Below are 22,634 nucleotides of genomic sequence, written 5' to 3' on the forward strand. Positions count from 1 at the left end.
TCAGGGTTTCTAATTCTTCTTTTGCTTGCTCAATTTCTTCTTGATGTCATTTATCTCTTTACCCGTATAGTCTTCCAACTCATTAATTTGATTTTGGTAATTTGTGTGCATCTCGCTGATTAGTTCTCTCAAATTCTCTATCTTTTCTGGGGCTTTGATATATTCTTTTTCTTGGGCCATGTCTTCTATTTTCTTAGTATGGCTTTTGATTTTTTGCTGATATCTAGGCACCTGATTAGGATATAGTTTACTCAGATGCTCAATTTCTCTTGTAGGGATTTAGTGGCAGGAGGCTGTGTGTTACCATGGCTCTTTGGTTCTTGGCTTAACTTGAATTGTTAGGATTGTCCTGCTTGTTGCTCAAAACTGGACACTGTACTCAGTAATTGGTTGTAGAGTCATTTCTTAGGGCCTTGGGGAGAGAGGCTAAAGATGCCAGAAAAAGCCTCTCCTACTTATTTTTTATTTTCTTGAGTTCACTTCCTTGGTCTGCCAGCAGATGGCACTTTTTGGCAATTCTCAGTTCAATGCCTGATGGGAGTGTATTTGTTGCAACACAGATGGGATCAATATGATAGAGCTTCTATCTGGAGGTTATGAGTTCTGTAATTCAAACTTCCTCTGAGACAGTTCTCCAGCCTTCTCTGGCAGCCCCTTCTCTTTTCCCAGGTTGGACATATTTCCACTCCCCTCTGAGTGCCCAACAATCAGTCCCTGTTTGTATAGGGGAAGATTGGGAGGGTTGTATATCTTTAGCCCCTTGCTGGTTTCCAAGGCAAACAATGGCACAGTCCCACCTGGTCTGGTAGGGTTCCTGGGACACAGCAGTCCAAATTTGTGGGTCAGAAGCTGAGTCCACCTTAGGCTGTGTCCCTCTCTCTCCCCTTTCTGGGGGTGGTAGATCCCTGGAGCCCCCTTTGACTGTAGTTGCAGGCCCAGAGGTCTGAGAGTTCTAAAGTATCTTTAGAGTGGGTGAAGGTGCCAGCCGCAGCAGCCACTGTTTTCAACTCACAGTTCTGTCACTGCAATTTCCCTCTTTTGTCCCTCTCTCTTCTGGGTGGTGTTCAGCCTTTGCCTGGTGTCCTATACCCCAGAAGATATTTTTCTAGGCTGTTTCAGCCTGTCCTCCATATTAGTTTTTGTCTCTCTTTTCTGTTATTGCCGACTCCTTTCCTGTATAATTAATTTTTTCTTTATTTTCTTTTAAATGTTACATTAAAAAAATATGAGGTCCCCATATACCCCCCATCCCACCTACCCCACGCCTCTCACATCAACAACCTCTTCCATCATTGCAGCACATCCACTGCACCTGGCGAATACATTCTGTAGCACTGCTGCACTACGTGGACAGTGGTCCACATTGTAGTCCACACTCTCCCACAGTCCACCCTGTGGACGATGGCAGGACATATAACGTCCAGCATCCATCCCTGAAGCACCACCCAGGACAACTCCAAATCCTGAAAATGCCCCCACACCATATCTCTTCTTCCATCTCCCTACCATCAGCAACCACTGTGGCCACCCTCTCCACATCACTATTACAATTTCTTCCCTTACTAATCATAATAGGTCCCCAGGAGAGAATCAGTAAGTTCACTCTAATCCATACTCTATTCCTCCATCCTGTGGACTGCTTTTTGACTTTGGATAAAAGGGGGACCTGAAAAGGACAAGTGAGTTTATATGGCTATGAGTCTCCAAAAAAGTGTTAGGAAGTCATCAGAGAGGTCATGCTTACACATGCCTCAGCAGGGTCCCAGAGACAGCCAAGGTAGATGGAAACCCAGGTGCTGGTTCTCCTGAGGGCTGCAGAGACCCACAGGTTCTATGGTCATAGCAGATGACCATGGCTCTGTAATTCAGGGCCATGTCAGTTGGCCATACTTTGGCGTTTGTGTTCCTGAGTGTGATGGGATTGAACTCAGATATGACCTTTCTACACGTGCCTCTTGTCTTACTTTTACCATCCCTGTGGTTGATGTTTGGGTAGGTGTATACTCAGGAGACCTGTATCTCTGGACTGTCCATGTGACAGCCAGGCCCTGGGCCTCAGCAGACTTGTGACTCCTACCCTCTGGTTTGTTGGACTTACCTGACCAGCAGACAGGGAGGTGAAGAGGATCAATCACCACACCAGGGAGCCAAGAGTGCCTACAGCTGCAAGCTGGAGAATTGCATCCATCATCCATGTGGAATCTAAGGCCCTCTTGATGTAGAGGATGACTGGACATAATTAATCTTTTTGACGTATCTGACTAATTCTTTTCTAATTTAAGTTTCTGTATATTTTTAAAATACTTTCTTTGTGGTTATCCTGGTGTTTATATTTTACAATCTAAATCTAAAACCTATTAACTTGAAAAGATACTAACTTTGCTTCAATAGCATACATGTTCTCCATTACCATATTCCTGTTTCCCTTCTTTATGTTCTTTTTGTTCCACATTACTCTTTATATTTTGAGTGTCTATTATCAGAAATGGACTGATAATGGACATGCAAATATGACTTTCCTCTTCAGTTGTATTCTGGCTCTTATTGGAATTAAATAATAGAATTATGCATGAGGATACAGTACTATTGGGTTTTGTCTTTACCACTTTGGTTACTTTTATTGGTGATCTTCACTTCTTCATACTATTCTACATCACTCTCTCCTTTCAACTTGAAGAATTCCCTTCATTATTTCTTGTAGGGCAGATCTTTAGTTGATGTAATCTCAGTTTCTGTGTATCTGTGAATATTTTAAACTCTCATTTTTGAAAGACAGTATTGGAGGATAAAGAAATAAAGAAATTTGGGCTGGCAGGTTTTTCTTTTTCAGTTCCCAAAACATATTCTACCACTGCCTTCTTGCCTCACTGGTTTCCTTTTTTTTTTTTTGAGAAATAAAATTTTTGTTCTTTTTAAAAAAATTTTTTTTTTTAATTTTTATTTATTTCTCTCCTCTCACCACGCCCCCCCCCCCCATTGTCTGCTCTCTTGTGTCCATTTGCTGTGTGTTCTTCTACATACATTTGCATTGTTGGGCAGCACTGAGAAACTGCACCTCTTTTTTATGTTGTGTCATCTTGCTGCATCAGCTTTCTGTGTGTACGATGCCACTCCTGGGTGGGCTATGCTTTTTTCAAGCAGGGCAGCTCTCCTTGTGGGGCGCACTTCTTGTGCATGGGGCACCCCTACTCAGGGGCACCCCTGTATGGCATGGCATGGCTCTCCTTGTGCGTGGGCCAGCTTACCACTTGGGTCAGGAGGCCCTGGGTATCGAAACCTGGACCTTCCATATGGTAGGCAGACACTCTATCAGTTGAGTCACGCCTGCTTCCCAACCTCAGTGGTTTCTGATGAGAAGTTGGCACTTAGTCTTATTGAGGATCCCTTATATGTGACAAATTGCTTTACTCTTGCTGATTCAGAATTCTCTTTTGGCATTTGACATTCTGATTAGTATGTGCCTTTGAGTATGTCCATTAGGGTTTATTCTGTTTCTAAGAAGCACTTCTTCGACATGTATATTCATGTCTGTCATAAGAGTTGGGGAAATGTTTCAGTCAATATTTCTTCAAATATTCTTTCTGCCCCTTTTCCCTTCTCTTCTCCTTCTGGGGCACCCATGACACATATGTTTGTATTCTTCTTGCTGTCATGTAAATCCATAAATATCTGAGACACTACTCATTTTTTTTTTTCTATTCTTTTCTTTCTCTGCTCTTCAAACTTTAAGATTTCAATCATTCTGTATTAGTTTCTTTCTTCTACCTCGTCAAATCTGCCATTGTATACTGTAGGATATCTTTAATCTCCATCATTGTGCCTTTCATTCCATAATTTGTTACATGTCATTTTAAACTTTGAATTCTTTATGCCCACACATTTTCTTCTTTATAGCTCTTAGCTCTATATCTACTATTAGTTTCTTTATATCCATATTTTCTTTCATATCTTTAAAATCATTAAGGGGATTTGTTTGAACTTATTTGTTCCAAATTCTGTGTCTCCTATGAAGTTTTTTTTTTTTTTAAGTAAGCCATAAAATGTTTTTAATTATAAGAAATTATTTACTTTGGAGCAATATCACTATCCGTATGGCACCTGCTATATACTGTTGCATACCATACCACATAAACACATTCATCTTCCACTTCCAAAGGAAACGTTCTAACATTACTTTCAAGCCAATCCCATAATCTAACTTACCCAAGGTAAGTGTTGCATAGTTAAGGAAACCAGGACAGGGAAATAATCACCTACATATTAAAACATAGTTTGCCAGAACAAAGTCTATGTACAAATTTTAGTATTTGTATTCTATGCAAATTTCTAGCTTACTTTTGAATTTAAGAACTGAGTCATGTAGTAGGCAAATCTTTTATGTCATAATTGAGTTGTTTCGACTGCAAACACTTTTTACGTGAAAAAAAAAAAAAAAAGCCACCTAGCAATAGAAATCAAAGTAAGAGGAGGTATACTTCAATTTAATGCCTGAAATATGTTTACATCTCAGTAAAGGGGAGAACGAAAAAACTAGTCTTACCAAAATTTTCTACTTTTTTTAGTAGCCAGTTCTCATCAGTTTTAGTTCTTTATATAACTCAAAAGTTCATCTTTTTCCATTTGGTAACCACTTTTTTCCCACTGTTCTCACAACTGTTGCAATAGAGCTCCAATTTTCTTTCCTGAAGAAATGCCCACTTTTCTGATGTCATGGCCACTTACAGGAAATAGAGGAATGGACCACTGCTGCATTTCCTTTAGAAGACAATGCTATCCTTGGTACTTCAGTAGCTCACATACGCGAGTAATCGCATCAGGCTCCCTAGAATCTATAATGAAGTCCTTAAAGGGTTTCAATGGTTCTGAACTATCCTTTGCTTTAATTAAATCCTTCCTATTTTTAATTATAAATAAGCCAAAGTTTTTCTCTTCTTTTGAAATCTTCAACCTCCAATCCAATTTTGTGACATCATCCTGTACTTTGAATAATGAGGCCAAGAGTGTCGTTGGCTTTGGTGAAAGACCTTCAGCATATTTACTGACTTAGTCAAATTCTTCCAAATTTGCATTAGCAGGTAAACCTATGTAAGGAGCCACATCAAGATTATACATAAGATGAATCAAGTGATTTACATGGTTATCAACAAGAACTTTCCTCAGTTCCACCCAAATCCTCTCTCCTGATATTCCAGCCAATCCTTTTGCATTTTCAACAATTGCTTCTAAAGTCTCAGGATCATGGTCACCAGGTTTTTCTACAATTCTCCCACAAAACCTGAAATACCTTAAAATTCGAAGATAATCTTAAATTCTTGGTTTAGCATGTCCAACAAATCTAACTTTCTTGTTTTTTAAATCTTCATAACCATTAAAGTAGTCAAATAAGGTACTATCAAAACTTAAAAACATAGAATTTTTAGTGAGATCTGTGCACTCAGCATCTTTCTTCCAGTCAGTTGTGAATTCTACCTCAGCATGTCTTCCATCAGTGGTGACATCAATCCAGAGTGCAGTAATTTCAAAATTTTCTTCATGAAACCTGGCAGTGATTGTTCCATGCTTTTCTCCTTTATTATTTATCATATGAATACCAGAAGACTGAAACATCTCCTTCATTTCAGTAAGGGTAGCAGTAGTAGTAAAATCCACAACTTGAGGCTTTACTCCATTTAATAAATCCCTCACAGCTCCTCCTGCTAGTCTTAATTGATGATTTTCTTTGACAAATAATTCTATCAGACTCTTCAATCCTTCTGTGAAGAGTGATTGGAATTCTGGTGACTCCAACTTCATTGTAAATAGATATTGCTTCAGAAGACACAGTCTACTCCAACTACAGTTAAGTAATGGCCTATGCCAAGGAAACAGGTGCCTCAACATCTAGAAAGTCACCAACCATACATCAGTGCCGCCACCGCCACCACGCACGCTTCTCTCCTATGAAGTCTTCTTGACTGAGCCATAGCTAACTTTTTCTTATATAGCATGTAATTTTTTGCTGATGTCTGGACATCTGATTATTTATTCTGATGTGTTTTTTCTGCAGGTCTATTTCTTTCTCTCTCCTTTGTATTAAAACTCTTCTTTGACACTTAGCACAACTCATTCTGGACTTTTAGAGTAGCCATGTTTATTTAGATTTTCTCCACTCTTCTGCATGTGATTCTTGTTCTGGACATGTGGCATAATATTTAAGATTGCCGTTTTTGCATGCAATTGTTTCACCTTCAGAAAAATACTTTCTTTCCTCTGCTCTTTCTCTCAGACTCTTGATCTGTTATGTTTGTTTTGTGCATAATTTCTTCCTAGTTTCTATGATCTGTTTAAAGTCCCTCTCTCACTCTGTGTCCCCTTTTCATTACACTTTTTCAGTTCTGGGACCCTTCTTGTCTTGCAGTTCATCCACCTTCCCCCTTTAATTCTTTGAGGGTTTTCTGCCTCTAGTTTCTTTACACTAAGGTTTTCCATCTTGGGGAGACAGATGGAGTCAATCCAGAAAGATCTGTTTTGTGTTTAGGAGGTCCAGCAAACAGAGATTGGATTGAGTGTCTGTTTCTCTTGCCAACAGTTCTGTTATGGTCTTTTTTTTTTCCCTGGAGGCACTTTTGTATGTAGGACTTCAGGCTGCTTGTATTCATCCCTGGATCTCTTCAGACTTGGGTTCCTGTCCTTGGGAATGTGTGGAGTTCCTGTGAGTGACTCTATAGTCTGCATTTGTAGCAGGAGGGACCCAGGCCATGCTGCCTCTGTTCAATCAAGCTCTGTGGGATGGAGTGATGGGGAAGGGTTTGGACTTGCAGGGATGGGAAATCTCCTACCTGGTTTTGGTATGTTTTTTCCTTTGACTCAGCATTTGGGAAGTCTTGCTCCAGTCTCTGTCATTCTCCAGAGACCCAAGAAAGTGGAAATGGTCCTTTTATGAGTTGATTCTGAGGGAAAGTTTTCTAGGGGATGTCTTACATTGCCATGATGATGATATTCACCAATCCCATCCCTTACGTCAATTTATTTATTTATTTATTTATTTATTTATTTCTCAAAAAGATTTATTTATTTCTTCTCCCTGCCTCCCTTGTCTGCTCTCTGTGTCCATTTGTTGTGTGTTCTTCTGTGTCTGCTTGTATTCTCATTAGGCTGCTCCAGTAACCTATCCTGGGACCTTCCAGAGTGGGAGAGAGGCAATCATTCTCTTACACCACCTTAGCTCCCTGATTTGCTGCATCTCTTATTGTCTTTCCTCGGTGTCTCTTTTTGTGGCTCCATCTTGCTGCACCAGCTCTCCCCATGGACCAGCACTGCTGCATGGGGCAACACTCTGCACAGGCCAGGACTCCATGCAGGCCAGCATTCCACTTGGTCCAGCTTGCCACACAGGCCAGCGTGCCTTCACCAGGAGGTCCTACCATTGTCTATGGTAGACAGGAGCCCAATTGCTTGAGCCACATCTGCTTTCTTCAATTTATTTTTACATGCAGAATGGCATGACCACACTTAACAAAATTAGAAATAATTATTTAATTTCACTAGATACCCAGTACCCAATGGTTCAACACTATTTTTGTACTTAATCTGTTCCAGATATTATGCTTTTCACTTGATTTAGACCATCTCAATTAATCCTGATATAAAACTTATAGAATATTGATACTGTCTCCATTTTATCAGTTTGAATACTAAGGCTCCAGAGTTTAAGCAGCCTGCCCACACTTAACATAGCTCATAGGCTTGTCTACTTCCAAAATATATGTTCCTCTTAATTATTCTGTACTGTTGGGGTATCCAGTCGGAGTATGAATCCCATAAGGAAAATAGTCATGATTGCTTTTGTAAAACTTAGCACAATATTTGTCAAATAGCTATTCAATAAAAACTATGGTGTTAAATATTCACAGAGTATCCTTATCTGCTAAACTATTATTAAAACTGGTATAAGCAGGAACAAAGAATCCCTCTGAGAATGAAGATCAGAGATAAAAGGAAAATTAGAGTTCAATTTATTATTCAACTCCATGGTCTACAACACTATCTATGGATATTCTTCATCAGAAGTGGCTGTGGGTGAAATACTTAGATCTGTACTTTACTCATAAAACAGGAGTAGGAATACAAATCTTCATTTTAATAACTCCACGTAAAATGTTGGGGGGGCCACTAAAGTTTACAATGTTGTTTCTCAAAGTGAATCCAAAGGGCTACAGAGCTAGCTTCGAGTGGGAGCTTGTTAGAAAACTAGTATCCTGAACACCAGTTGAGTATCATAATATACTGAAACAGAGCTCCATTTTAGTATAATACTATGCACATTCATGTTTGAGCAGTATTTTGAGATATACAGGTCTACCTCCTCCTTAGTAAGTGATGCTGCGGTCCTTCAACATGGAATTTCTTAAGGTACTTGGCAAATGAACAATAACAGCAAACTTCCTCTAAATTCAACTTGAATCTCACTCACTCTGATCTATTACCCTGTTTTTGCTTTTCTGGAACATTCCAAATTGGATCTTCTCAGGGTCATTGCACTTTCAAATTCTTTCTTGCTTAATGCCCTTCCTTCAGGTATATAGTTCCCTCTTAAAGATTTAAGCCCCCCAGCTTAACATCCCTATCTCAGAAATCTTTTGTCTAATTTCCTTATTTAAGGCTACCTCCCAACAGCCATTAACTGTTACAGTGCTTTGTTTAATTTTCTTCAAGCACTGTCACTATCTGAGGTTATCGTGTATATTTGTTTACTTATTGACTGTGTGCTCCGCTAGACTGTAAGCTCCCTGTGGGTGGGAACCTTGAACGTCCTGTTCAAGCTCCATCCTCAGTGCTTACAATAAAACCTACCAGGTAGTAAATATTCAAGAAATATTTGTAAGATAAACAACTGCAAAGTGTATTATTACTAGTTACTCCTCACCTGTATTATTATAAGCTTCCTTTATCTTAAGCTTAGGTAGCTGTCAAGTTTGAGTTCCTACATCAGTTGTAGATAGTTACAGAAGATTGGAATATATTTTGAATGGAAGTAGATGTGCAACTACTGTGAAGTGGTGGGGGTATGTATGACTAAATCAACTTAAATTCTGAGTATAGCAAATACTTACAGAATTATATCCTAAACTTTTGAGGATACAGCTTGAAAAAGTTGGAGAAAGATAAAAAATGAACAGAGAGGGTCAAACTTAGTGATACTTATTTTGACTTGTAGAAAAAAAAATGTTTTTAGATTTCTCTAGCTTTTCCTGCAGATGTAATCCAGAGTTCATGATATTTTTTTTTTGAAAGGTAAAGGCTAATAGAAAGTCTAGATTGTTATTTATGAGGTTTTAGACTTTTCTCTACCTTAATTTTTAAATGGAAGTGAAAGAGATTGGCCATTTATTCTTCTTTTCTGGCATAAGATTATGAAGAAGAAGGAGGAGAAGTAGGAGAAAGTTAAAGTATTTGAAATATGCTTTCCTTGACAGACTCTTTACCTAAATTACTTGACAACTGAGATAATTTCACAATAAAAAAGCTAGGCATAAATGATTAATTCTTATTGAAAATAGATTCTATTCATCAAGGTAGTTTACGAAAAGAGAGGAATTATTGGGAGTCCATGTTACAGATAATTCTGAGAATGAGAAAGATTACTTCACCTTACAAGATTTGTTTGTGTCAAAAACATAATTCTTAATAATTAATAATAATTCTTAATGAAATTATATTATATGGATTACTATTATTTTTTAAAATGATGCTTCTTTATATAATGATGCTAATTTATCTAATATCTGTAGGAAGCTCTTGAAAAAAGTATACTGTACTATTGAAACCACTTGTATAGCAGAGCTACTTTTATTTTTTATTTTGTTTTGTTTAATACAATGTAAAATAAGACTTTGTAACTCTTAGTTACTGTTTTAATTAGATAAAAAAATTTTCTTCCACTATTAATACTATATCACTACAACTAATTTATATCAACTTTATGAGAAGTAAAGTTTAGATATTTCAGTTATCTGATAAATTTTACTTAATATATTAAAAAATAGCTAGAAGCTACAAGGCATGGGAAAAAAATCCTTAGGCCTTAATATAGCTTTAGTTTCAGACAGAGCTGGTCTTAAAATCCAACTCTCTTACATATTAGTCATGTGAAACTATGGAGGTAGAACTAGTTGACATTAGAGTCTAGTCTAGAATCTAAGTATTCAAATCCAGGGTTTTCATCATTACTCCATGAAGGGAGAAGGGAGTAGCGCTTGCAGAAAATAGAGACTTGAACTGTGTGTATCTATTTCAAAGGCTGGTAGTAAATAAAACATGAATAATTCATGCAGAATGCTTTGCATAGTAATACAACTACCACTAACAGGCAATCTATATTGATTAATAACAATGGAAACACATTTTTTAGTATTTCCCTTCAGATGTAAATACATTGAAAATGCTTCCTTTAAAATGTTGATTTTCAAAATGGCCACATGGTGGCAGACTTCAACTATGAAAAAACGCCAATGTTTTGAACCCATCAGTTGCCGTATTTTATTGTTCAAATGATTTGTAAAATCCAAAAGTTTAAAAAATTAAAAAAATTAAATCCCATAAAGGCCTACTCATCTTTATAGTCTCAAAACCTAGAAATAGAGTCCTGTTTCAGCATGGGATAATTGAACCTCATTATTAGATGGGAGCCTCTTTCTCATGTTCCAAAGACTGCCCTGAAGAGACATACTTTCCTTTCACTTTTTTCTTTTCTGACACTCCTCTTTTATGATCAGATAGAGAATGCTCTAATAGTAAAAATGGTAAATGGAAAAGTACTTGGGTCTAGGAGTCTGTGATGGTTAGGCTGTTGTGTCGACTCGGCCAGGTAATTGTGCCCAGTTGTTTGGTCAAGCAAGCACTGGGCTAACTGTAATGCAAGGGCATTTATGGACTTTAGTCACCATTGACCTTTCTGCAGTGGTAAATCATAGATAGCTGGTTATGATTACATCAATCAGGGCGATTGCCATCAGTAATGAGTGAAGCTTAACCCAATCAGTTGAATGCATGAAAAGGGGAAGTGATTCCAGCACTGAGAGAGAATTCCCCAGCTCTTCTTTGGACAGCCAGCATCTCCCAAAACTCACCAAGAACCTTCACTGGACTTTCATCGGAGCTCCTGGTTGCCTGTGGAACCTGGACTTGTGCATCCCCAAGGCTGTGTGAGACACTCTTATAGGATCGCATACTATTGACAGATATCTCTTGCTGATTCTGTTTCCCTAGGGTACCCTGACTAATACAGGGTCCAAACAGCAAGGTTTGAAGATTCTTATACTGTTTCACTACTTAGAGTGTTGGATGCCCTTAGGCAAGTTTCCTAGTTATCCTTGCTTAAATTTTCTTAAGTGCAAAATGGGAATAATAAGAGTATTTTTCTATAACGGTTGTTGTGACAATAAAATGTGTATTCAGAGTGCTAAGAAGAGGACTTGCACATTGTTAATGTCTAATACTTGCTATTGTTATTGTTGTTATTCCTTATCATTAACAAAAGGGAAGAAAAGATTGAAGGGCTTTTAAGCTTCTCACATAAACATGAGAATTTGGAAAATATCACAGAGTAATTTGCATTTGCAGAATTTTTGGAACAAGGCAGTGTACTTTATCTGCATATGGGACTATGTTTTCCAATTTTTTTCAGAAATGACAGTGGAAAGGTTGGGCCCAGAAGTTATGGGAAGAAATGAAATGCCAGAAAAACAATGGCCAATGAGGAATAAAGGTTGCCATTTGGAATCATATATATTCTTCTATTTTTCTTATTCAGCCTGAGAAGCATACAAATACAACACTCAGAATTTAAATTGATAGCCACTAGCTCATCATGGAAAAAGAATAATATATATATATTTATTCATTTCTTCCTTCCCTCCTTCATTTATTTTTCCATCTATTTATATTAGAAACATTTATGAGGCCCAATTATGTCTTAGAAACTATTGGAGGGAAGTGGACTTGGCCCAATGGATAGGGCGTCCGTCTACCACATGTGAGGTCCGCGGTTCAAACCCCAGGCCTCCTTGTACCGTGTGGAGCTGGCCCACGCACAGAGCTGATGTGCGCAAGGAGTGCCCTGCCACGCAGGGGTGCCCCCCACATAGGGGAGCCCCATGCACAATGAGTGTCCCTGTAAGGAGAGGTGCCCAGCACGAAAGAAAGTGCAGCCTACGCAGGAATGGCACCGCCCACACGGAGAGCTGACACAACAAGATGACGCAACAAAAAGAAACATTCCTGTGCCGCTGACAACAGAAGCAGACAAAGAACACCCAGAAAATGGACACAGAGAACAGACAACTGAGGGGGGAGGGGAAGGGGAGAAATTTTAAAAAAAAGAAACTATTGGGGACTGACAGCGTTTGTATGTCTTGCAGTTTGAGCAACACGAGCATAATAATTCCAGGATGAGAAAGTTACAGGAAAAGATGGGAGAATTGAAAGAGAGGAGAGAGAGTAGGAGTCAGTTCAGCATATTCATATATGCTATCTGCAAAACCATTCAACAAACTGTATCATTGTAAATTTATAATTGAAAATTTGATAACTTCTTTTGTGGCACAATGTATTAAGTTGCATTTATAAAGACTATAGCACTCTTCATGGTCCCAGTATTTCAATGATCACTAAAAATTGAAAAAAAAAAAAAAAAACCGGATTGTATATTATTTGTGTTCTTTCCCTTAACACATTTTATTAAGGTTGAAGTATTACATATTTTTAAAGATACATTTTGTTTTCTTTTAATTAAAAAAGTTTTCAAAAACTCAAATCACATATGCCTAGATTTCCCAATATGTTCTCATAGCCTACTTTGCATTTTGTTTCACCAAAGTAATTTTACTTAGCAAGTTGTCAATTTTTCCTTACTTAGGTGTAGTGCAGGTACTTCTTTCCCATTGCAAAGCAACCCCCCTACATACAGACTCATCTTTTACAAGAATTATTGCAATAATTAACCTTCAAAGTAGACTTCACAATGTTAGACCTATTACTTTTAATATTATCTGTTAAAGATGTATATTATTTGGTTTTATAATATATTAGTATGATATTCAGTATACTAGAGATTGTAATATAAGTAAATAAACATATCAACATATTGATAACACTTGACTCTGTAGGGTGCTAGCTAAAAACAGTTCTTTTTCATACCTGTTTGCTTCATGGACTCCATCTACAGAATAATAACTTCTGATCATTTTGGTAAGATCTGGAGTGGGTTACTAACATTTTTCTGATATACTTGAGTATTTTCAAGTTCAAATCCAATCTAATGTTAAGAACTTCATACTTTCTTTCAATTTAAAGCCTTTCTTTTGTTCCATCTTGGCCCTGCCTCAAATGTATACACCAGCCATGGTTGGCTAATTTTTCCTTCTTTCTACCCCTTTTTACCCAACTCTCTTTGTTCTGGTTTAGGAAAATGAGGAACAACATGAGCAAAGGACAGGAAGTGTCTTACTCAGGTGGCAGAGTTGTAGGCAGAGTGTGACACACTTCCATTGCTGCCTCTTGTTCCCAGCTTCCCCATAGACTCCTTACTATAAGCCTCCAACAGAAGTTCACTGTTTGAGTGATGCCTTTCCTAGCTGCCTACTTACACATAAACACCCCACTATCGCATTCAAACTTTATTTTCACACTCTCTTAGCCAAGGTCATTTGACTTTCGTCAGGAACACCTTTTGAATGCATACTATTCAAGACTCCTTACCTCCTTCCAGGGGTCCATATGTGACATGGAAAATATGCCATTGTTTCTGTTTCTCTGTGGGTAGAAGAGCAGTTCAGTCCCAGAGCTAAGCTGAAACATTCCCTCTCAAAAGAACTTCTTGATTTCATACTTTCTTACTGAAATTCCAGAGCACTCTTATCCACCTCTCCCTTCCAGTTGGCCTAAGGTGAAGTGGCACACACTGTCCTTCTTTCTGATATAGAGTAGGTAGGGAACATGGGAAAGCAAAACACTCAGGGGCTCTTCAAAATTCAACTTCAAATTCACCCTTTGTGTCTCTTTTATAGAGTGGCTGTGAGTGATGAGCTAATGTTGACAGAGACAAAACTCACAGTTCTGAGTAGCCTATTATCTTACTTTAGAATGTGAGGGTTTTGAGGGTTTACTATATCCACCTCAGCATGTGGGACTTTGATGAAATTCTAATACAATGTAAGAGTCAGATTTAAACTTTATGCTATACATATTTGAATGTTATTACACTGAATGTGATGTGCAATAAAAATATTTTAGACTACTGAGGTAGTAATTAAAATATAAACTATGAAGGATGGGATAATTATCAGCTGTGTGAACTTGGACAAATTACTTCATTTTTCTGAGCCTCATTTTCTTCATCTTTAGGAGGAAATAGTAAAATGGTAAAAAACTCACATGTTTGTTGTATGGAATTTTTAAAGAGAAATGCATAAACATACTTAATGTAGTATCTATCACATTATGCATATGTAACAAATGGTAGGTTTTAAAACATCTTCCTTTCATTGTTTTTCACTCCTCAAACTGGCCCTATTCTCTACTACCAAATTGAAAATCCAAATATCCCACATAATTGCATGATTAACCTACTTAGGAAGATTAACCTAGAATTCAGACTAGGATGAAATACACTTCCAGGAGCTGAAATATGGCTTCTTGAGCAGGCTCTGAGGGCCACATGCTACATCCCAGAAGTCTGGAGAGTTGACTCAACATGGAGTGAACCTTGACCAATGAAAATGGGAGATAAATTTGACTCCTTTGTCCCTTCCATGAGCCACTCTTAAGAGTGGTTTTGCATCCCAACCCCTTTGGAGATGTCACCGTGCTCCATGAACATGCCTGCCAGCAACTTGCTGTGTCTTTTTAGGTTTCAACATGAAGAAATTCCATTTAGTGACATTTCATATCACACTATATAACATTGCATCTTTCTTTGCCTCATCTCCTTTTTTCCATCACCCTTACTTTTCTGTGTTCTCATGTCAAAAATAAAGGATCAACACTTACTCTTAAACTTTAGATCTGTAATCTAAAAGATCCAGGCCAAGTGCCTTTTCTGATGCTTAAAATTATGTAATATCTACAATACCCATTAGGCATTTAGGATTCATTTTTCCTTCTCTTATTTCATATATAGTGTTACTCAACTTTTAAAAAAATTCCCCATCAACCGCCTTTTTAAAGTGAAAATCCATATTATTCTCTTTTCTTTTAGCATGTTTTCTAGTGGCATTATGCCCAGGAAAAATTTTCAATATATATATCTTAAAAGAATTATATAAATAGTGGATGCTGTGAATAGCCATTTAGTTATCCTGGGATACATTTGGCCATAAAGACTCACTGTATTGAAAAAGAATTATTTCTCTTTGTTAAAGGAGCCAAAAATACTTACAGATTTTTAAGTTTTTAAATACACAGAAAGACAAAATCAAACATCTTCTGTTTTTTTAAAACTGCACTTTTCAGTTCTCTAATTCTTATTTACAAAAAGGTCCCAAATAAACCAGCAAAAATTAAAAAGAACAACATTGAACAAATAATGATATTAAACTATATAAGGCTTAGGTTTTGTTAGTAATAAAAGAGAAAAATGAGGCCCAAAAAAAGGCAAATGAAGGCAAAAGATAATTGCTCAATTGCAAGGCATTAAGGATTTCTCTGGTACCATTTATTCATTGCTCTTGGCTGGATTTGTAAATTCCAGAAAATTAACGAAGGTCTAGAAAATGTCTTTTTCTAAAAAGGTCAGAATTGTATACTTTGTACATACATGTTATGTTGGAAGGATGACATTTTTTCCTCTTCTTTTTTTAATTAGAAAAGTTGTGAGTTCACAGAACAATTATGCACAAAATACAGGATTCCCACACACCATCCCCACATTAATACCCTTCTTTGGTGTGGACCATTTGCTACAATTGATGACAGCACATTTATGTAATCTTACTGTTAACTATAGTCCATGGTCAATTTACGGTTCACTGCTTGCACAGTGTAGCTCCATGGATTTTTAAAAAATTAATTCTATTACCATATATACAACCTAATATTTCCTCTTTTGATCACATTCAGACATATATTTCAATCCCATTAATTACATTCACAATGTTAAGTTACCATCACCACCATCCATCACCAAATTATTTCCATCATTTTAAATAGGAACCCTGAACATTTTAAGCCAAACTTCCTACTGCGTATCTCTACTCTGTCCCCCAGTAACCTATATTCTAGATTCTGACTCCATGAGTTTGCTTATTCTAATTATTATTTCATATCAGTGAGATCACGCAATACTTGTGCTTTGTGTCTGGCTTGTCACTTAACATGATATCTTCAAGGTTCATCCATGTTGTCACATGTATCAGAACTTCATTCTTTTTTATGGCTAAATAATATATCATTGTGTGTATATACTACATTTTGTTTATCCATTCATCAGTTGATGGACAACTGGGTTGTTCCCATCTTTTGACAATCTTGAACAATGCTGCTTTGAACACTGGCATGCAAATACCTGTTTGGATCCATACTTGCAATGCATTTGGGTATATAAATAGTAGTGGGGTTGCCAGATCATATAGTAATTCTATACATAACTTGTGTGGTATTGCCAAACTGACTTCCACAGTGACTGCACCAGGGTGGATAGTATTTTGACACAATTCATGACTTAGTATCTAGAAATGTTAGGACACTTAAAATACAATTATTGAGCATTAGTATTGGGAAACACCTTTGAAGAAATCTAATCCAATCCACACATGACATAACTAAAGCAGAGAAAAGTAAACTGATGCATCAGAGCCATACAGTGAGTAGTTGGAAGAATCAGTTTTAGGCCATTGGGATATTAAATGTAGGCGTCATCACAAGCCTTACTGAAAAAGGCACATTTGAATAAAAAGAATGATTTCAGGAGGTTTCTCTTATAGATATTTACAGATCACTCCAAATAGAAGTAGCAGAAAGTACAAAGGTCCTGAAGCAGAAATGTGTCTCGCATATTTGAGAAATCAAAGGGAAGATAGTATGTCCAGAATAGAATGAGTAAGAGGAAGAGAAGTAAGAAATAAAGCCAGAGAAAGAATGGGGTGGGAGGGAGCAAATCAAGTAGGTCCTTGTGGATCATCGTAAAGACTTTGGATTCATCTTTACTTTAATCTTTTGCATTGATTTTCTTTACACAAATGAAAACAAATATTATTAGGAATACCTATTTATATACCTAAATTATAAGTTAGAAGAAATGAGTGTGGAATAATTTTGCCATTTCATAATTTATTTCTGGATAACGACATTTTATTTTCCATGGATCAAAATAACAATTTTGTATTAATTCACTTTAAAAAATTTTCTGGATTCTATAATCATGACTCTACATATACCTCTTTAAAGGCCCAAGCAATCCCACCTTTATTTTAAATAGTTTATGACAATCACCTTTCCTTTTGTCAGTGTTTTCTAAACTTCTCATTCACTCTGTTGTAAGAAGCCTCTGGATGTTCAGTATGGAGCACCTAGGAGACATTATTTTGTGCTTTACAGCAGTCAGAGCTATGGAAAAATATTGAAATAACATGTTGCATTCTCACTCACTGTAGCCTGTGACTTGAAATGTAGTGTTACCTCAAAGTATCTTCCTTCTCGCAACTTCTGAGCTTAGTTAACTATCCTGACTTTTTAGGTAGATGTAATGATATTCGTTAATTATAGCTACTTATTGTTTTTGAAGAATTCTGGTCTAAAAATGAAATTTGTGTATTAAAAATAGAATGAAATTAACTAGAAGAACCTTGCTGTACTTGTTTGTTTTGTTTTAATTTATTTGTATTTTTCTATCCTGTTTAGTGAACGTATCTAAAATATTTTGGCACTAGTACTTATATCTGTGCTTTAAAATGAGCTTAGTCATATCTGGGGTTATTGGGTTACCTTGTCAGTTAGTGCACTAGAGCCAACTTGCCCTGGTTCAAAAGAGCAATTCAGCACATGTTTTTGCTATTACCTGTTCAGTGGTGTCCTGTTAGTAGCTTGACATCAGGTACCGTGGGATTTGCACTACAGATATGGACAGATGCCATAAATCAAGGTTCCTTGGAAGCTGGTTGTGAACCTTTACCAGCACATCACAGCTTATTAGTTTTATTTAATTTTAAAAATTGAATCTCTTTGCAATATGGTTTAAAATAATTATCTTTATAATTTATGCAAAATCGAAATAATTGCCATGTGTTAAGTGTTATGCTTTTTTATCACATTTAAAAAATTCAGACAGTAAAAATTATATTAACTTTAATGTGAATAATAACAGCAATAATAAAACTGACTTCAAAGAAGATTTTTACTATTAAATAAAAAAATGAGTCCAAATGCTTATTCTAACGTATGCTTACAATAAGTGTTAACTCCCATTGTTCAAGCTGAACCATTTCATGGTATTGGCTTTAAGCAGCCTAGGAAACTAAAATTGTATTTAATAAATTTTGACTAACAGTAGCAGAGTTAGCAATATTTATATTTGAAGTTGTAAGAATATTATAAAACTGCTTCCTCCCCCACACTCACATCCCCACTAATCCAACTGTGCAAGAAAAGTTTATACATTTGCATGTCATGATGTAGATCTGTATTAAACAAAATAAAATGGACTATAAAATAGAACAGCAAATACTCCGTATCATCTCTATGTTCATGTATGTTTGTAAATACACATTCTATGCAAACACTTATATGTAGTGTTTACAGTGGGATTATACTATACATTTTTTAGCTTTCTCAAACCTAACATAACTGTGGAGAATTTTCCAGGTTAATTCATATAGATGTAGCACAATATTTATAGGTCCACAATACCTTAAACTCTTGGGACCAGATGGGCTTTGAAATTCAGATTTTGGGGGAAATTTTAGAAAGGCAATATGATGCACACACTATATATTATTACACTATTTTGAACCAGGTCTTTGGCAACACCCTCAAATCAAACACAAGAATATTTCTGCAGGGATCCAAATGCATACATATGCAAAATAGAATAAATAAAGGATACGAATAGAGTCATGTCTCTTCAGGTCAGGTCAGGTTTTATCTCCAAATGTGTTCATGTCAGATTTGCAGAAGAGATTGTGGATCTTTATATACCCTGACTTTTTAAAGGGTTTTTAATAAATAAAATATCTTAAAAATGCACTGGGAAATGATGGACTTGGTGAAGCAGAGAGGAAGTCAGTTCAAAAGGCCACAGAGTTCTCTGAAACCTCAGTGATCTCAAAAGTGGCTTGATGCTCTAGGCAAGTTAAATTTCTGCAGAATGACGGTTTTGCTCAACTAGTTTTGTGACTGTAAAATGAAAACCAGGCACAGAGCCACATCCAGCTTCTTGATCAAATCCTGACATGTATGCACCACAGGCATGTGTTCTGTACATTTTGGGAGGGGTGGTGTGGAGGGAGTTTTACAGATGAGGTGAAAGATTTACTGAGTCATTTGAAGAAAATCAGCGTGGGAAAATTCTATTCTGCCAGAACAAGGAAACATCATGATGTGCTTCCGCATTCCTGCATGTAGAAACAGGCATAGTGAAGTCTGCTGACCACACATCTTTCAGGAATTTTGTGAAATAAGAAGAGGTGGTATTTTTGGACTGATTTTGACCTCTTCAAAAGAATTAAAAAACTGATTATTAATCATATGGACTAGTCATGTAAATAAATCAGTGTTTCTTTGCACTCTCATGCTGTGTATAATGAAATATTTTCTCTTGACTTAAATCCATCTTCTATGTGCACATTTTCATTATATACTACATGGACAGAATAAACCTAAAGACATTTTCTTTCTTAGAGAGATCTGCTAGTGCCTTTGATTTCCAGTGAAAATTGCTGTAAGTGAAGAACAATATAATTTAGAATGCATAAATATATTAAGGCAGTCTTAGACTGCCAGAGATGCTATGATTTTATATTTTTCTGTATTTATGCATGATTGTTATGTTAAAACACACATACACTCACACAATGAAATAAAATTTCACACCAACTAGAATAGTTACTATTAAAATTTTTTAAAAAATTAAAAATTATGTGTGTGCGAGGGGAATATAATAGGATCTCTATACTTTCTCCATGATTTTTCTGTAAACTTACAACTGCTCCATTAAAAAAAGAAAAATAAGTGTTGGAGAGGATGTTGTGAAACAAAAACATTCACACATTTTGGGGGGAATGTAAAATAGAGAGCCTGCTGTGGAACACAGTTTGGTAGTTTCTCAGAATATTTAGTTACCAAATGAACTGGCAATCCAGCTTCTAGACATACACCCAAAAGAATTTAAGGAAATATCTTGAATAGATATTTGAACACTGATGTTCATAGTGGCATTATTCACAGCTGACAAAAGATTGGAGCAAGCCAAGTATCTATCAACATGTGAACAAACAAAATATGGCATATACTTACAATGGAATATTATGCTGTTGTCAAAAGAAATGACGTTCTGAAATATGTAACAGCATGGATGAACCTTGGAGACATAATGTTAAGCGAAATAGGCCAGGCACAAAAGGACAAATATTGTATGACCTCATTTATATGAAAGAATTAGAACATGAACATTCAGAGTCAGAAAATAGCATACAGATTACCAGGTGCTGGGGTCAGATTAGGAAAAGGGAGTTAATGCTTCATTGGTATATAGTTTTTCTTTGGGTTGATGGAAAAGTTTGGTAACAGATTGTAGTAATACAGTAATATGAATATAACAACACTGATTTATAAATTTGTGGTTGAATAGGTACATTGCTACTAGAATAAAAATAAGGAAAAGGCAGGACTAATAAAACAAACAGTGCATCGTAATGTAATTATAACAACATTGTTTCATCGATTCAAGCAAAGGTACCATACTAAATGCAAAGTATTAATAGTAGGGCAAAATGTGTGTGTGAGGGAAGTATTGGGAATTGTGTATTTTTCTGCATCATTTTTCTGTAATCCTACAATATCTCAAAATTATTAAAAAAGAAGAGAAGGCTGAAGAGGATTTCTATTACAACTTTCTTTACACAGGTCTGCAAACCATTAATCAGAACCCTTGAAGGCAGGAATGTTTAAAAGTTCTGATACTTTTGTATTTTAAAACAACAATTTGATGCATATTTAATACTACCAGTGCAGCACCTCATATTAAACATATTAATATTTCTGCAGCTAAGTGTATGAATATTCAGAGATTATTGAAGATTGAGTGTAAATAGTCTCATGTTGCTTCAAGTCAGGTTTCCCATGAAATGAATTAGAAACAAATGTTTCATTTAGGAACTGCAAATAAAGCACTGTGGACCTGTAATACTAAAAATAAAATTAAACTTTTAAAAAAAGCATAGAAACAATCTGAAGCCCTTTGGTGCTGTGATTGAATATAATATGTTTATTCTATGCTAGAAAGTACTATGCTTTTATTGAAAATATTAACTTAAACATGTAAGAATTTATCTGATAAAATGCTGTAATAAATTTTATAATTGAAAAAACATTTTCAGATAGCAAGAATAGTGTAATTCCATTTTTGTGAAAAATTATCTTTGTATCTATATTTGTATTTTAAGTATAGAAAGTATGCACAGAAAACTGCAACGTAATATAATTTTTAAACACAATATATTTAAAAATTTATAAAAATAAAATAAGATATACTGAGTCCAGCATGACATCTTTGACTTTCTATGCTTGACTTCTAGCAATATTGCTGCTTGAAGGTAGTTTGCATCCAATATAGATATTCTTGTTTCAAATTCTCTGGTGAGTTCAAAGTGATTAACATTTAGGTGCAGGAATGTAATTTTATCAAGGAAACCGTAACTTGCAAAGAATTAATTCTTACACTCTCAAACCATGGTGCGTTATGTGTCAAAATTCTCAAATATTTTATCACTATATAAGAAAGTATTTCAAAGGGGGAAAAGAATGACTAGCTATGTAAAACATTGCTGACAGATCAATTAAAATGAGGACTGAGAACTGACTCTTGAATTAGCAGCACGGAAATCACTCATTACCTTGAAAAGAGCAGTTTTCATAGGGAGGTGGTGGTGAAACCCTGATAAAAGTGATTCAAGAAAGAATGGGAAATGGATTTAAAAGCAGTGAGCATAGACAATAGTTTGCTAAATTTCTAAGAAATCTAAGAAAAGAGGAAGAATGAACCATGAGTTAGATGACAAGAACAAGGAAGGGTGATAGCTTTGTTGTATTAATTCCATATTGTAAAATTCTCAAGTAATAATTTTCAGCAAAGGAGAAAGGAGAAAGCAACAATGAGGACCGAGGAGATGCACTCAACATCATTCCAGCTGAGTAGGGCAGGAATTAAAATAGCCACAATGGGGGGGGGGGGGGGGGCTTTAAAACATATTCTCTGAGGAATGTGTGGTTGCATATACAGCAAAAATGGAAAGGGACTGTCAGAGAAAGTTTCCAGGGGATATTGCTCATAATTGACCTTGATTAATTCAGAAAGTACCAAGTAAGGATTGGGTGTTTGGGGAGGGGTGGGAAATAAGGAAAGAAAAGTAATTTCCAGAGTCTTATGGATAGGGTGACCACATAAT

At 36.2% G+C, this 22,634-nt stretch overlaps 1 pseudogene; it reads right to left on the reverse strand.

The window, feature by feature from the left end:
* Positions 1-4,581: 4,581 nt before the first annotated feature.
* LOC101417275 (CCA tRNA nucleotidyltransferase 1, mitochondrial pseudogene) lies at positions 4,582-5,880 on the reverse strand (annotated as a pseudogene).
* Between the last annotated feature and the right edge of the window lie 16,754 nt (positions 5,881-22,634).

This window comes from Dasypus novemcinctus, chromosome 1, assembly GCF_030445035.2.
Source record: "Dasypus novemcinctus isolate mDasNov1 chromosome 1, mDasNov1.1.hap2, whole genome shotgun sequence".
In the NCBI taxonomy this organism is placed as follows: Eukaryota; Metazoa; Chordata; class Mammalia; order Cingulata; family Dasypodidae; genus Dasypus; species Dasypus novemcinctus.